The sequence below is a fragment of the Peromyscus eremicus genome, chromosome 1 (genome assembly GCF_949786415.1).
Source record: "Peromyscus eremicus chromosome 1, PerEre_H2_v1, whole genome shotgun sequence".
In the NCBI taxonomy this organism is placed as follows: Eukaryota; Metazoa; Chordata; class Mammalia; order Rodentia; family Cricetidae; genus Peromyscus; species Peromyscus eremicus.
In genome coordinates, this window is record NC_081416.1 from 82419556 (window position 1) to 82435992 (window position 16437).

General features: G+C 41.4%; 1 protein-coding gene across 5 annotated transcripts in view; it reads left to right on the plus strand.

The window, feature by feature from the left end:
• Dcun1d3 (defective in cullin neddylation 1 domain containing 3) overlaps positions 1–16437 on the plus strand; it is a 40131-nt gene that overhangs the window by 6272 nt on the left and 17422 nt on the right. Inside the window, exons 2-3 of one of the 5 annotated variants that reach the window (XM_059267821.1) lie at positions 8770–8908; positions 10446–10578. The exons of 3 other annotated variants lie outside the window; for them this stretch is intronic. The gene's annotated coding sequence lies outside the window, so the exon portion shown is untranslated. The remainder of the gene's footprint in view (positions 1–8769; positions 8909–10445; positions 10579–16437) is intronic. One more of the 5 variants, XM_059267829.1, reaches the window with a different exon arrangement.

The window sequence follows — 16437 nt, forward strand, 5'->3', positions numbered from 1 at the left end:
ACTCTTTCTTCAAGAATGCCTTATAATGTGGCATATATGAAGCAGGATTCAGTAGTGAAATGAGAGTACCCTACTGTAGCAGAGGGTGTGGATGTGTAAATGGAAAGCTGGAGTTTCCCCAGAGTGTTTTCTGAAGGTACCAAATTATATTCAAGTGGGAGTGGAGACTTCAGCACCCCGACTTCTTTCAGTTTTCTGAGACAGGGTCTTCATATGTAGCCCAGGCTGGCCTCAAACTCAAAGATCTCCTCTCTCATCCTCCTAAGTGATGTTGGAATTGTATGGTATCACCATGCCTTACTTCTAAGCTCTTAGATAACTAGTGGGTGTGGTTTAGTAATAGCTGTGCAAAATGCTGAATTGTATATGGTTGTATTCCTAGTGACCTGCTATAGAATCCAAGTAGGAAAGCCCAAGCATCCTTACTGACAGCAGTTTAATGTAAATAGTCATAGTATTTACACAAGCCATTATTTCTTGTTAAGAAGTGCTGGCTTCAGCTCGATATTTGCTTTAGCCAGACATAGTATCACACACTTGTAGTCCCCATGCTCAGGGGGCTGAGGCAGCATTGTTACAAGTTTGATCCAGCTTGGAGGCAGAGCTCTATAGCATGACTCTGTTTCAAACAAAACAAAAACATCTGTACTGGCTTCATGTCCCACACTTGTAGTTCTGTACTCTTCAGTACTCAACTTAGGTGGAGGCAGGAGGATCAGAAGTTCAGGGTCATCCTCAGCTACAAAGAGCTTTTGAGGCCAGCCTGGGCTATGTGAAATCTTATCACAAAAACCAAACACACCTCTACTCCTTCACATTTGCTTTATATCCACTGGGTACTGTTTAAACAAGAGGAGAAAGTCAGGACACCTCAGAGAAGATGCTAAGACTAGCAGCATAGGTCCTAGGAGGCAGGACCAGGGATATGATAATACTCTTAGGCCCTTTAAAGAGACAGTTTTTCCTAACTGTGGTGGTGGTTTCAGGAGTGGTGAGTTATATGGTGAAAGCTCTATTAATTTTTTTTTAAAGATTTATTTATTTATTATGTATACAGAACAGGGAGCCAGATCTCATTACAGATGGTTGTGAGCCACCATGTGGGTGCTGAGAATTGAACTCAGGACCTCTGGAAGAGCAGTTGGTGCTCTTAACCTCTAAGCCATCTCTCCTAATTTTTAAAAATATTTTCATGGTTCTTTTGTCTTTGTAAATCAGTTTTTTGAAATAACTAGTCACTTACCTAATAATCATTTGCTCAAAACTGTCGCTGAAAGGCTCATGCTCATGGGAAGAATTCTACTTTGGGCTTCCTAACTTTCATTGAGTAGTTCAGTTGAGGTGGGTGAAGTAGCCAGAGTTGTAAGTGGGGGTATCCTGGAAAGGGTATGGATAGTGGGGAAGAGACCTGTCTAACTCCAGGGAGCATCACTCACCAGGAGGGCTGGAGACCTGATCTCCATGAGAACATGTGTTTCTGCTGTGGAGAAGAATGTAGGGATGCAGTGGATGGTGTGACTATATTAGTCTTTGCAGTTGATTGGGCATTTGTGATGGGCTGCTTATGGCTGCTGGAGTCATTTTTTTCCACTATTTTTTTTCTTTTTGTCATTTAGGACTTGATATATTTTTTAAAAAGATTTTTATTATTTAAAACTTGAATTCACAAATCAGAAGCTGGTGAGATGAGAAACATAATAATGTCCTTGGGCTCGTTAGTCTGGATAAAGTGCATAATGAAGAAGACACTAGGTGGTGGTTATTGTTATTTAACAACATTGCTCTGGAGGTGGCAACAGTTACTTGTGAATGCTTGAGATAACTCCTGACTGACCTTCTTTTGGGAATAACTACAAATGTGAAATAACAGCCAAAGCTATTGAAGAAAATCATTTTAAACTCTGTATTTCTACAACACCTGTGTTTTCTTTGGCAGGTCCAAATAGTTCTTTAGTGTTTTCACCCCTATGGTTTATTTTCATTTTTATATGTGTGTTTGTGTAATTGTATTTGTGTGTGTGTGTATGCGTGCGTGAAGAGAGCATCCCTGGAGCTGGAGTTACAGGCAGTTGTGAGTAGCCCAGTGTGGGTGTTGGAAATGAACTTAGGTACTGTGGAAGAACAGTATATGCTCTTAAACTACTGAGCCATATTTCCAGCCCTAGTTTTTCTTCTGAAAGATTTTTATTCTACAGGATACTTGTGCATCTGACTGAAGGACCTGATTTCCTAGTGTTGAAAATGGCAAACAGTACTCTTGAACTGGTGACAGGCATAGATTCTGTGATTACATCAAGCAGTAAAGTGTCTTGTGAGCTTTGGTGAAGTTGGTTTTAATGTGTGCATCTGTTTCTGAGGTTACTAACTACATTGTTCCAACAGTTTTCTGGCAGTAACTGAGTGTCCAGCAACTCAGCTCTGATACTGTCTGGAATTAGCACAGACCCCACATGCCAATGATTCAGTCTTACAAGATTGTGCCACTTAGATGCTAGCTGTGGGTATTCCCAAGTTATCCTAACTTGGGGTTCCCACAGCCACTCCCCTGTCAGGTTTCACATTATGCTAGCACGATTCATAGAACTCAAGCAGTGTATGATAATTAGGATTCCTTCTCCTCCTCTTTGGTTTTTTGATAAAGGGTTTATCTGTGTAACAGCTCTGGCTGTCCTGGATCTCGATTTGTAGACCAGGCTGGCCTTGAACTCACAGAAATCTGCCTGCCTCTGCCTCCCAAGTGCTGGGATTAAAAAGGTGTGCACCGCCACTACCACCACGACCACTGCCCGGTAGGATTTCAATTTATTTATTTATTTATTTATTTATTTATTTATTTATATTTTTATTTTTGTTTTTGTTTTTATAAAGTCTGTAACAGCCAATGGCAGCAGGAGCAGTAGCTACAGCCCTGTAGCATCCAGAGAGGTTCTTTTCAGGAGTCTCTGGTCAGGTGAAACCAAGTGCTGAAGAAAAGAATTTCAGGACAAGTTTGTATGAAGCAGATCTAGATTATTAACAAAGAGTTTAACATAGACTCAAGAATTGGCATCAAAGAGGGAAGAGGTGTTTGGGGAAAAGATGATATATATACACACAAGTGTGGCCATGGACTTTTCGAGAGTCTCCCCAAAGTGTCAACAGTAGCTGTATATATAATTTTGGTGGTTTTGAAATTATGTCGTTCAAAAAATTTAAAAATTAAATAAGAATGTTTGGGTATACTTATCCCTAGCCAAGCCTGCAGTTAAAGGGCACTTGTTGCTCTTCTGGAGGACCCAGGTTCGATTCCTAGCACCTTAACAACTGTTTGTAACTCCATTTCCAGGTGATCTGATCCCCTGTTTGGCCTCTTTGGGCACTAGGCACACATGTGCTCATACATGCATACAGGCAAAACACCTATAAACTTAAACAAATTAAAGCAACAACAAAACAGGTTTAAAAAAAACAAAAAACAAAAAACAACCAGTCAGTGCTGGAGAGGTGGCGCAGTAGTTCAGAGCACTTGTTGCTTTTACAGAGGACCAAGGTTCAGTTCCCAGCATCCATATGGCAGCTCACAACTGTCTTTAACTTCAATTTCGGGGCTCCTCTGCCTCCTTCTGACCTCCACAGGCACACATGTGGTATGCAATACATATAATAAGACATATTTTTACTTTAATATGGTTTGTGAGATATTTATTATTATTTTGTTTTTTTGAGACAGGTTCTCTCTGCATAGTCCTGGGTGTCCTTGGAACTCACTATGTAGATTAGGCTGGCCTCAAACTCAGAGATACTCCTGGCTCTACCTTTGCCTCTGGAGTACTAGGATTCCAGGCAAGTGCCACCAAGTCCAGCTACTTAATTTTGATTTTCTCAATCCAAGGGCTTGAGGGGCTCTTTTCCTTTCCATATTCCTTTAATGTTTATTGTGTTTCTATTCTGCCTTAATTTGGCTGGGAATATAGCTTGTATATGCTTACTCATATAAAGTCTTGGGTTGAACCCATGCTTCCCCTCAACCCTCCAAAAAGCGAGGCAGATACTTTTGGTCTATGTATGTAGTTCTCTTAGGAGACTGAGGCAGAAGGATGACTTGAGCCCAGTTGTTCCAGAGCAGCCACATTGATGTAGAGGGCAATAGATGGCTTGAAAGTGCACTATCTATTGCTCTGTAGATGTGTGCTGCCATTATGAACTTAATCATACCCTGTGCCCCAACGAGCTAATAAACTAAATGATCAAAATTAATAGAGAAAAGCAAAATGAAATACACAAACAAACAAACAGGATATTTATTCAGTGTAGCCACATTTGAGAGAGTGAAAAAGATCCAGCAACCTCACACTACCCGCCCTCCTGCAACCCCCATTCAATTGGTCCTGATTTGAGGGTAAACTTTAATTAAAAAGAAGGCCAGTGATATGCATAACTAAACAAGTTGTGGTCCCCTCCTCACTGTTTTCACACTCTAGTCAAATGAAGGGTTGTAATCTTCCCTAGAACAAGTTTCTTTTTTGCCTAAAAGTTTTCCCTCTGGCTGCCCTTGGAGCTTCAGATATTACCCCCTTTAAGATTCCTAGGGGAATTCTAATTCCTTGGGATCCAGGCAGACCAGTCACACCACCCTTCCAGCAAGTGTCTGTGCTCACCAACTTGAAAATTCTCAGTCCTCATTGATTGATTGTGCTTCGTAGTTGTCGCTGCTGCTGCTGCTGCTGCTGTTGTTGTTGTTGGTGGTGGTGCTGGTGTGTTTGTGTGTGTGTTTCCTAGCTGGGCATGGTCAGAGACATTACTCTGGGTTTTGAGATTTCATTATATATGCATGGTTATTGGCTCTTGGTGGTTGAATTCTTGTTTCCCACTGCCCATCTCTGAGAAAATAGGACCTAAAATGAGATTTCATGCTTAAGTTTTCCTGGCTTGACTAGTCCTCCCTTGAAACCTCTGAGGGTCTACCCTGAAATCACCTTGTAAATTCAGGTGTGATCCAAGGTGTCTTTCCCCCCATAATGAAAGATATGTCAGGAAATTTCAAGAGTTTGAAAAACTGGAAGAAACCAGAGATAGCCATTTATTATTATTATTATTATTATTATTATTAATTATTATTCCACTTTAATTATCCATTTGTGTGTTTTTCTTGTTTTCTGAAACAGAATTTCAAACTGTATCTCAGGCTAGCCTGAGACTCTCTATGTAGTCCAGGCTGTCCAGCCTCAAATACAGAACAATCTTCCTGCTCCATCCTCCCCAGTGCTGGAATTACAGATACGATCCAGCATACCTGGCTTTGATCTCTCATTTTTGTAGGCTAAGTAATTCTGGAGTAATGCTAGCTATTCCTTGTTTGGGGTTATAAGAAGCAGACTCAGTATAGTATGAAAAGCATTCCTAGAGTGTGCTATATTCCTGAACTTCACAGATGCTAATGCTAGACCTCCCAATGTCAGAAACAAGGTGACTTGCTGGTACAGCCTTCATCTTACTCTCAATTACATTTATTTGTTTATTTATGTATTTGAGACAAAGTCTCACTATATAGTCCTGGGTTGCCTGGAGCTAGCCTTGAACTCAGAGATCCACCTGCCTCTCCTTCCCACGTGATAGGATTAAAGGCATGTGTTCCATGTTACTTTTTAATAAGAAAAATGTTTGGATATACATAATCATTGGTTAAAAGCACAAATCTAGAGTTAGCACTCTGGTTGTAAGTCTGAACTTCACTTGTCACTTGGAATTTGGGTGAGCCACATCTCTAAGACTCAGGTCTATTATGTGTCAAGTGAAATTCATCACAGTAAATAGTTGTAATGATTGTTAGTGCGTTAGAATAACATGATACATGTGTCATATAAAAAGCTTTATTATTATTATTGCTATATGGCATATGTAGCTAATCTTACCTGGATTGCAGTTCCTAAGAAGGGGCTATATTATTCTTCCTCCTATAATAGAGTATATAAAGCATTGCTAGGTCTGCAGTTATCTATCACTTGAAAATAAAACCTGTCCTCTGGGTATCTGGGAAATAAATACATGAGTGACTCTAATGGAAACTTCCAACTTGTTTCCAAAGCTGTCCTAAAAATTAGATATGGAAAATCTTCCCCTGAAATCCTATAGAGCAGTGCTTCTCAACCTTCCTAATGATGTTCCTCATGTTGTGGTGGCCCCCAACCATAAAATTGTTTTCCTTGCTACTTTGTAACTGTAATTTTGCTACTGTTATGAATAATTATGTAAATATCTGATATGCAGGATAGTTTTAGGTGACCCCTGTGAAAGGGTCATTTGACACTCCCCTCCACCCCACCCCCCAACTCCCTGCAAAGGGGTCTCAACCCATGGGTTGAGAACCATTGCTATAGAGCCTGTGTGAGTCTAGCAGTGGGGATAAAGGTCGAAGATATTGTTGGGTCTAAAATTGGGATGCTGATCCAGGAGACATTTTTATCTTTGGCCATATGCCTTGAAGTTCAGTGAGTTGGACAAGCCTTCTTGAGACTTTGGATGGAAACAGATTTGTTTTAGCCAGTCCAGATTATCTGAGAAGATCAGCTGCTAAGTACCATGTTGTGCCTGTTGTTTGTAGGGAAAAGTGAAAAGCCCAGGCCTGCTTCAGGCTCACTTGCTGGTGAACTGAGTCCAGGTCCCTAAGACTCCTGGAGAGTCTGTTCTAGGAGACCACTGATGTACATAGTGTCCTTTGCTCTGTCTGTACTCTGCTACTAGTTGCTGTGTCTTTATGCAGTCACATCCCCTCTGTGCTTTTTTTAACTGGGATGCAAAGGATTAGGATTAATTTACTGGTTTTTAAGTATAGCTTTGGCTATACTTTTTTTAGTTAAAATGTTTTTTTAAAATAGTTTTTGTGTGTGTTCAGGGCAGGGTACATGTGTGAAGGTCAGAAGACAGCTTGAGGAAACTGGTTGTCCCTTCCCACCCTTGGGAGTTACAGGATTGAACTCTGATCACTGGGCTTGGAGGCAAGCACCTTCTCTGCTGAGTCCATCTCCAGGGCCCTGGTTGTATGTATATGTACATGTACTGATGATTCTGGGGAGTACATGGTGAATGCTTTCAGTTCTACTTTTTAATGTGTAGTATGAAAATGGAACTAACATGTCACACCTGTGACTATATGGTACTAAGAATAGTCAAAAATGCCCCCCCCCCTTTTTAAGACACAGAGGTGCTATGCCACAACCCCAATAAAACCATCAAATAAAGCTTGAATTTCTGTGGAATAATAGAAGGCATATTTTGGCTGGCTTGGAACTCACTATATAGATAGACCAGCCTGGCTTCAAATTCACAGAGATCCACTTGCTCTGTTTCTCAATTGCACTACTGTGCCCAGTAGGTCTAATTTTTTTTTTAAAGCTTTTAAGAAAAATACCAGGTGGTCATTGGTAAATGGGCATATAAAAGAATAAGGGTGGGATAGGAATGGCTGCCTTGTAACTTCAGAGACTGAGTAAGTGTAGTGCAGAGCCACACCTTACGTCATAGTGTCTTTGTGGAATTGGCAGGTCCAAGTTTGTGCAGATTTAAAACTTGTCTGACTCAAGCAGACTGACAAATCTGACAGAAATACCCATAGATAGATTGTGTAGAATTTAAAATAAAGATATTGCCCAAATCCCATGGATGCATTGTGTAGAATTTTAAATATCACAGATGTTAGTAAGTGGTACCTTTATCTTTTAAACAATGAAACAGTGAGTATTGTCGTTTTCTCCTCACTTTTAGCAGGTCCCCCACTCTCAGGATTGCTCAGTCCCTCTGATGTTGGGACTCCCTAAGGTGTAAGTTTAGGACCTGGGGAAGGAGAAAAAGCCTGACCATGGATCTGGCAGCCAGATTTAAGGTTTTGGAAGTCTAGACTCAGCCTCTTTTAAGAGGTGACCTGTACATTACTTGTTGGTGGTGACTGCATTAAATGGACACTGTAACTTGTGCCCTAAAATCAAGTCAAACGCCGAAACAATGTTAAAGCCCTACCTTACTTGTTCTCATAATTTCACACAGATCTTGAGAGGCAGGGAAGTAGTGATGGAAATCATAGCCTGTTGTGGGAGGTGCTGTCCCTTACCCCAGGAAAACCCCTATATAAAGCTCAAATTTCTGTGAAACAATAGAAGCTGAGAAAGCCGCATCCACATGTAGTCTGTGTTCCTTGTGTTTTGCTTGTTGCTTTAAAGCCTCAGTTACCCATAGTCCCTTGACTTTTTCCTGATGTTTTAACACTGTTATCTTTTATTAGCTGCCTTTGGTGGTTGGTTGGTATTTTGCAAATGATCTTGTTCTTTTAAAAAAAGTTTACATTTTGTTTGGTGTGTGTGTGTGTGTGTGTGTGTGTGTGTGTGTGTGTATGGTGTATTCATGTGCCAAAGTATGTTAAAGTCAGGACAATTTGTAGGAATCAGTTGTCTTTTACTACCATATGAGTTCTGTCAAACTCAGGCTTGACAGCAAGGGTATGGTCTAGTTTGCTTTCTGTTGCTGTAATTAAGCACTGACCATAACCAATTTGAGGAGGAAAGGGCTTATTTAATCTTACACTTTATGTCTGACATCTAGGGAAGCCAAGGCAGGAACCCCTGGAGAAACGACGTGTACTGGCTTGCTCAGTTACCTTTCTTGTACAGACCAGGCCAACTTGCCCAAGAGTGGCACCACCCCTAGTGAGCTGGGCCCTCCCACATGAACTAGTAATCAAGAAAATGCCACAGGTCAATTTGATAGAGGCAATTCCTCAATTGAGCTTTCTTCTTCCAGGTTTGTCAAGTTGACAAGCAAGATTAGTTATCACATGCACGTAACAGCTAAGCTGTCACACAAGAACCCTACCACTGAGCTGTGTCCCCAGCCCTCTGTGTGATTTCATAATGAGAAACTCAGGTGTTTCCCAACTGAGGTGAGATCTAGTGCTCTGTGTCCATTTTCATAATAATTTTGATTTTGTCATTCATACTGTTCTGTCTCCTGAAAGGTTATGACTTGTATTAAGGCAGGCCAGAAAAGGGAAAAGGCTCCAGGCTATAGTTTTTTGGGGGATTAAAAATCTCAATTTCTACTAAGATCTACTCTAAGCAAGTATCCTTTGAGCAGATTTTAATTTTCTTGGATTCCAAATCAGGCAACATGTCCTTTTTCTTGGATGTAAAAATCCCAAGACCACCTTTTGAGGGTAGAGATTGCATGTCTGAAATAGGCTATATTCTCTAGGCAGTCATTATATAGAGGTGACAGCTGGTGAGCCTGGATAAATCTGAAAGAGGATGCAGGGGAGTTGTAGTGGTTGCCTTTGCTCTACAGCAAGACTTTTCGAGGCTAGAGACACTTGTTCATTTTCTTCTGTTCTTGGGGAGGTTGCCATTGGATCAATATGTCTTGATTTCCAGCACCATTTACTATGGTCTTCTTACTTCATCCAGAATCTTTTCATTCTGAGAGAAAGCTTGGGGCTTACTGAGATGGCTAAGTGGGTAAAGGCACTTGCCAGCTTGTGGTCGAAGGAGAGAAGCAACTCCAGAAGTTGTCCTCTGACCACCGCAAAGTCAATAAATGAGTTAAAAATAAGTCTGTTCAAGATTTTGGAAACTTGAACTTTTGTGGCAGTTTCAAATCAGACAAAAACATTAATTGGAGACTTAACTGTCACTTTGAACTATTCCTTAGCCAAGAAATAGGAGTTGCTTAATTTATCAGAGAATTTGTTTTAGAAGTATCCAGCGCTCCGTCACTGCCTGACCCAGCAGAAAATGCTAATAAAGTTATGCAACAGGTGAAAACCTTTCCAGTTGCCTTTTCCCCATTTGTAAGGAAATGTCCAGTTTCGTGTCCCCCACCAGTAAGTAACTCATCCTAAGCCCCTCCCCTTCTTATTTGCATATTTACTATTTGCATACAATACTTGGCTCCATACAAATTTAGAAGGACCCTGCATTTAGTACTTGTCAAAATCTGAGTAAATAGAAGAGATTTTGATGCCACAGCAGTTTAACAAAATAAGACTCTAACAGTGCTTAAGGTTTCCAAACAGATGCAAGATAATTTCTCCTTAAGAAGAAACAGATTTTGTAGTTTTCCAGTTAGAAATATATGAGCAAGGGACTGACTTTCCCAGATGGAATGTGTATCATTCATAGGGGACTTCTGAAACTCAAAACCAATCTTGTAAGCTAGAAAATCTTGGCCTCAAAAATGTTTTTCTCTCCCCATTGTGTTCAAGGGAATTATATGTAGCTCACTGTTGTAGTAGGCTCTGTAGTGGTTGAATACTTGGGGTTTCAGGAAGAGAAAGGTGCTTATATGTTGCCAGGTATTTTTCCTAATAGATTCAGTAGTTCTTGTTCTCCAAGGACCTTATAGCATGGTAGAAACACCAAACACAGTAACAATTAGACGGTTTGTAAAATCAATGTTCCAAAGACTCAATAATATCAAAGCAGGTGCCAGCGGGTCAGCAGCAAGGAATCCTGTGAGAAGAAAATCTGAGCTAGGGCTGAAGAAACAAGACCAGAGGATCAGGAAGGGGGAGGCATTCCTAGCAATGCTAACAGTGAAGTAAAGCTGTAGAGACAGGTAAGGCCATGGCATCTTGGGGAATACTTTAGTACATTAATATGCCTGAGCAACTGAAATGAAAAGAGGGGAGGAGGATGACAGAAGCTGAGTTTAGGTCCAGAAGAGTCTTGTGTGCCTTCTTGAGTTTAGATGTGAGTCTGTAGTGAACAGAATCTATAATCTGGGGAGGGGAGTACTAGGGATTGTACCCAGTGGCTTGCACATGCAAGGTGAGGACTATACACCATTGAACTATGTCCCCAGCCGTGGTAAATGATTTTAAGCAGGTACATTGAATGTCTACACTGTGTTTGTGTGTGATCACTCCTGTGCAGTGTGAGATTGGAAGTAGGTAAAGCTCATGTGAGAACACTGCACTCAAGAAGCCTGAACTTACTGTAGCATTACTGAGGAAGTTTGACATAATCTGACAAAATTTACGTCTTGTGTGTCCTATAGTAGTCTGCAGGTGAAGCCCTACAGAGACCAGGGGGTGCAGATTCTACTGGCTTGTACTGTACTATCTGTGTTGTCTTGGTTATTACCTTGGTTCACCCCAGCAGATGATTAGATGGCAGCCGTGACACTTACCAATCCATTGCTTAGACCTGAAGAATCCCATCTGCCTGAACCTCCTTGCATCATTTCTGCTTACAGGCTACTGGCCAGAAAGTAGATGCCTTTCTCTACCTATGTGAAAGGAAGCTGGGGACCAGGGGAACAAATGGAATATTTGGTTACTGTCCCTGTTCTTGTCACACAATAGAGGCTTATATGAAGTAGTTTCTGCTCCAATTCTTCTTCTCCTCCTCCTCCTCCTCCTCTTCCCCTTCTTCCTTCTTCCTCTTCCTCTTCCTCCTTCCTCCTTCCTCCCTCCTCCTCCTCCTCCTCCTTCTCCTCCCTTCTTCTCCCTTCTTCTTCTCCCTTCTTCTTCTCCCTTCTCCTCCTCCCTTCTCCTCCTCCCTTCTCCTCCTCCTCCCTTCTCCTCCTCCCTTCTTCTTCTTCCTCCTCCTCCTCCTCCTCCTCCTCCTCTTCTTCTTCCTCTTCCTCTTCTTCTTCTTCTTCTTCTTCTTCTTCTTCTTCTTCTTCTTCTTCTTCTTCTTCTTTCTTCTTTCTTCTTCTTTTTTCTTCTTCTTCTTCTTCTCTTCTTCAAGGCAGTCTCTAACCTGGAACTTGAAGTCCTGCCTTAGTCTTCCAAGTGCTTGGATTATAAGACTGTGCCATCATACCTGGCAAATTGCTTTATTTCTAAGTTTATTTCCTCACCTATAGAGATAGAGACAGCAGACACACCCTGTTTATGGGTATCTGGGAAGATGAAATGGTATGGCAACTGGAAATTACTTAACATGTCTAACACATAGGGAAGCTTCAAGCCTGGCCTTGAGATTTTTCCAAACTGTGTGTCATTTCTCCTTGGAGGGTCATAACAGACACTTGAAAACAAACTAGAAAAGGAAATAATCAGAGCATACCACAGAAGCAAGAGTCAGTCAGTATTGTGTCATGAAAGCATCTTTGTGCTACACATGTATTTACATGTGTGTATTACGTCAGAATATAGAGTATATATGTGTGTGTATAAATGCTTGCCTGTGTGGTGCTCCTTGTACCCAAGGAGGCCAGAAGAGGGTTGTAAAATCCTCTGGAACTGGAGTTATAGATAGCTGTGAGCTACCATGTGGGTGCTGGGAATCAAACTTGGGTCCTCTGGAAGAGCAGCCAGTGTTCTTAATCCCTGAGCCATCTCTTCAGCCCCAGAACCCATCTCTTGCTGCAGTTTGCAGTTAAAGTTTGAAAACTGCTATCCCCCTTTCAAGCTCTCCTCAGAGGCTTAGGGACTTAGGTGCCCCAAATAAAATACAACTCTTGTTTTTAAGACAGGGTTTCACACTGTGTAGCTCAGGCTACCCTGTAACTTACTATGTATAGCATGCTGGTCCTGAACACACAGAGCTCTACCTGCTTCTGCTAGGGTTAAAGGCAGGTGCCACCATACCCAGCTTGTTACTCTTACTTTTGAGAAGCAGTAAAACACAGGTCCTTTGGCCAGTTACTTAGAATTCGTACCTCAGTCTTCAGTCTGGGAAGTGGTGAGAATAAAACCTAAGATACTAGTGTTAGTGTTATATAATTGTTTACTGTGTGTAAAATGTTTTACACACAGTGCTTGGTGCATAGAGAACTTTAGGGAATTATTTGTGGACAGTTTGGGAGAGTACCTAGAGTCACAGTGCACCAGATACATAGTAGGTACTTATTTTTCATTTTTTCTGTAGTTGCTGTCCTTTTTAATTTTGAGTTAGCATGTGAAGTAATGGGTTTCATTATGGCATTTTCATCCATGTATGTCATTTTACACTTGTTCTTATTTGTCTTCTTAACTGCCCTCCCTCCCTCACCCCCTTCTCTTGACCCTCTGTCTCCTCCCAAGTAGTCCTCTTGTGTGTTCTTATGTCACATGTGTGAACATACTTCCTATGAAGTATTCTCTTGTTTTCTCTCCCCTACACCTTCCCCTCTCCAGCTCCCTCAGAGTCTCTGTTGGATTCTTTAGGAACCTATCCTTGGGTGTCAGATGGCTCTGTTCATGTACTACACACACTTCTTCCTTCTTGGGGCTTGCAGTCTAAGACACTGTCACCAAGACAGCAGCGTCCTTTCTCTTCTACGTACTGGGTATGATCTTTTTTTTTTTTTTTTTTAAACAATTTATTTATTTTTATTTTATGTGCATTGGTGTTTTACCTGCATGTATGTCTGTGTGAGGATGTCAGATCTTGGAGTTACAGACAGTTGTTAGCTGCCATGTGGGGTGCTGGGAATTGAACCTGGGTCCTCTGGTAGAGCAGTTGGTGCTCTTAACCACTGAGCCATCACTCTAGCCCCTCTTTTTTTTTTTTTTTTTTGTTTTTTTTTGTTTTTGTTTTTGTTTTTTAAAGACAAGATCTCTCTTCATAGTCCTGGAACTTGCTATGTAGACCAGGCTGGCCTCGAACTCACAGTGATCTGCCTGCCTCTGCCTCCTAAGTGCTGGGCTGATTATGTTTGACTGTCATCATGGGCCATGAATTCCATGGAAGTAAATCATATAAAATGCACCCATCTCTGCACGTGTAATAGACATAATAATGCGTCTGTTATAGTAAGATGTAATATTACATCCTTAAAAGTTCAGTCAGAAAAACTTACTTGTGGTGGGAGGGGAGTAATGATATTTTTTTTTTAACTTGTAAGATTGATTTTTCTTGCTGAATAGTTAATGTCAGCAAGCTGTTACACACTGAGACCAATCACTGTGCCTTCGCTCAGCTGTGGTGGATAATGAGCCTTCCATTTGATAAGCCCATTGGCAATACTGAGTCAACCCGGCCGGATGAATGGGAGTTAATCCTGGCTGCCTCACAGAATGGATTTGTTATGTAATTTATGGTGCCCAAAACCTTTGGGAGGCCTTTATTATCATGATGGTGTCTTTCTGGGTCTTCTGTTGTTCTCCACCAGTTCTGCCAGAGTGATTCTCATACCTGAAGAGCTACCGGCTTGCTGTAAAAGCAGGCATTTGGCTTTTGTTTCCGACATAAGGTATGTTGATGAAGAATGGGTGTTAAACCCAGAAATCAAAAAGTTGGTGAAGTTTAGAAGATACCCCCTATCCCCGTTACACTGACTAATTTCTGAAAAATGAGTCGTTTCAAACATTTCTTCTTTGACCAACCTCAAAAAAGGTTTATTAACTTTTTTGTCTTGTAAGTTGCTGCCGAGATTCCTCTGTGTCAGCTCTGGCACTGTGGACAGCCACAGGAGGAGTGTCAGTCTGGTTTTCCATCACCCCACATGGTAGACTTCTTAATTCTGTCACTGGTGGGTATGCACTGTTCAACAAGTCTTACTGTTTGCTGACTCACTGAGGAGTGCTGTGGTGGTGTGACCTCCTCCTCAGCTACCAGCACTTCAACTTGTAATACTTGGAATTTTCAATGTATTGTGTTAAAACAAACTTCTAATTCTGGCTATTTTTCTTTTCAACTTTAGGCCTAAAATTGGAAGCTCTATTTTTATACAACATCTCCTAGAAAAGTCACCAGTGTTGCTATTCTCTTGCTACCCCAAATATCCTAAGTGGGCCTGGGGGTGGGGAGAAGAAGAGTCGGCTGTTTCACATGGCTAAGCAGAATGTGTGGGCCTGCCTGCCAGCCAGTGGAGGTGGAATCTGCTCTTTGCTTCTTGGCAAGTATGTCTGGCTTTGGAAGCTTTGTTTAGGACTTTAGTTTTTGGTCTTTTCGTGCTGCCATATGCAGCATAGCTCATTGTCCCTAGGGGATCCAAAGAGGTAGAGCTGTATTGCCCCCATCTCTTACTGTCTTTGACAAGGTACATGCTATAGTAAGATAAGTCAAACGCCACTCTCTCATCAGGGGAAAATTTTTTTTTTTTGAGATAAGGTCTTTCTCTGTAGCCCTGTTTGTCCTGGAACTCACAGTGACCTGCCTGCCTCTTTCTGTACACCACCACACCCAGCATCAAGGAGTTTTGTGAGTAACATAGTGGCAGCAAGTATCTCAAGAACTGTAAAAGTGGCACTAGTCCTTCATGTTTTCAGTAGTTGAATCCGTGTTGAAGTAAGTATATACAGTATTCAAAACCAGTCTCAAACTTCTTTAAATAACATATTTTCACATATGAGCTGGGGAGGGTAGCCGGCCCCTGAAGGTTTCCACCATATCTTCCTAGAGTGTTGTGTGACTGTGGCTTCAGTTGACCTTTGGCCTTGTACCTTTGGTAAAAGATGAGGCAGGAATGATTTCTGTGAATAATGTGACACCCTCCCCTCATCCAGGGAAATGAGGTATGTATGGATCAGAAGAGACCGATGGAACTCTGTGTTTTCAAGTCTCAAATTCTCTATTTTACTATAAGAGGTGAAAATTAGCTTATGAAGTGGAGAGGTGGAACCATATTACTACTGGTTAAGAAGCTATTTGTATCACATTATTTGAGAAACTGATGAGGTGGAGAATAATTGGAACAATAAGACAACCACTCCCTCCTTTTTTTCTGAAGGTGATAGAGTACTGGGGGCAAGGGGGTCCCAAAGAAATCTGACCTTAAGAACCAACTCTTGAGAAGTGAAATTGAGTTTTCTATCCGTAGGATTCATTCAGTTCCCTTTGTTATTAACATCATTTCGTCAGAATTGGTATAAATATGATTAGTTGGGCATAACTGTTCCAGGGCAAGAGCTAAACATGCCTGATTCATCATGAGTTAGTGCAGTAAAGTGACAGACTAGTGCTTTGTGCATTGTGAACACTCACTATTTGTCTTGGTTACTGTTTTATTGCTGTGAATAGATACCATGATCCATGATCAAGGCAACTTATGAAAGCATTTAATTGGGGGCTTGCTTACAGTTTCAGAGGCTTAATCCCTGATCATGGACAGGGAGCACAGCGGCAGGCAAGCATGTTGCTGGAGCAGTAGCTGAGAGCTCACATCTGATCTGTAAATTATAGGCAGAGATAGAGACTAGGCCTGGTGTGGGTTTTTGAAGCCTCAAAGCCCACCCCTAGTGACACACCTCCTTCAACAAGGCCACACCTCCTAATCCTTCCTAAATAACTCACCAACTGGGGACCAAGCATTCAAATATATAAGTCTATGAGGGACATCCTTATTCAAACCACCACACTATTAGTGGTTCATCAGCAGGTACATAGCAAACACTTGCTATGTGCCTAGGAACTGAGATACACAGGATAAAATTTGTACTGTTTGGAGGATCAGATAAATGAACAACGAGACTTTCAGAGAATGAAACCTGACTGGTGTTGCAGTCTTGTAATCACAGCATTTGGGAAGCTGAGGCAGGAGGAT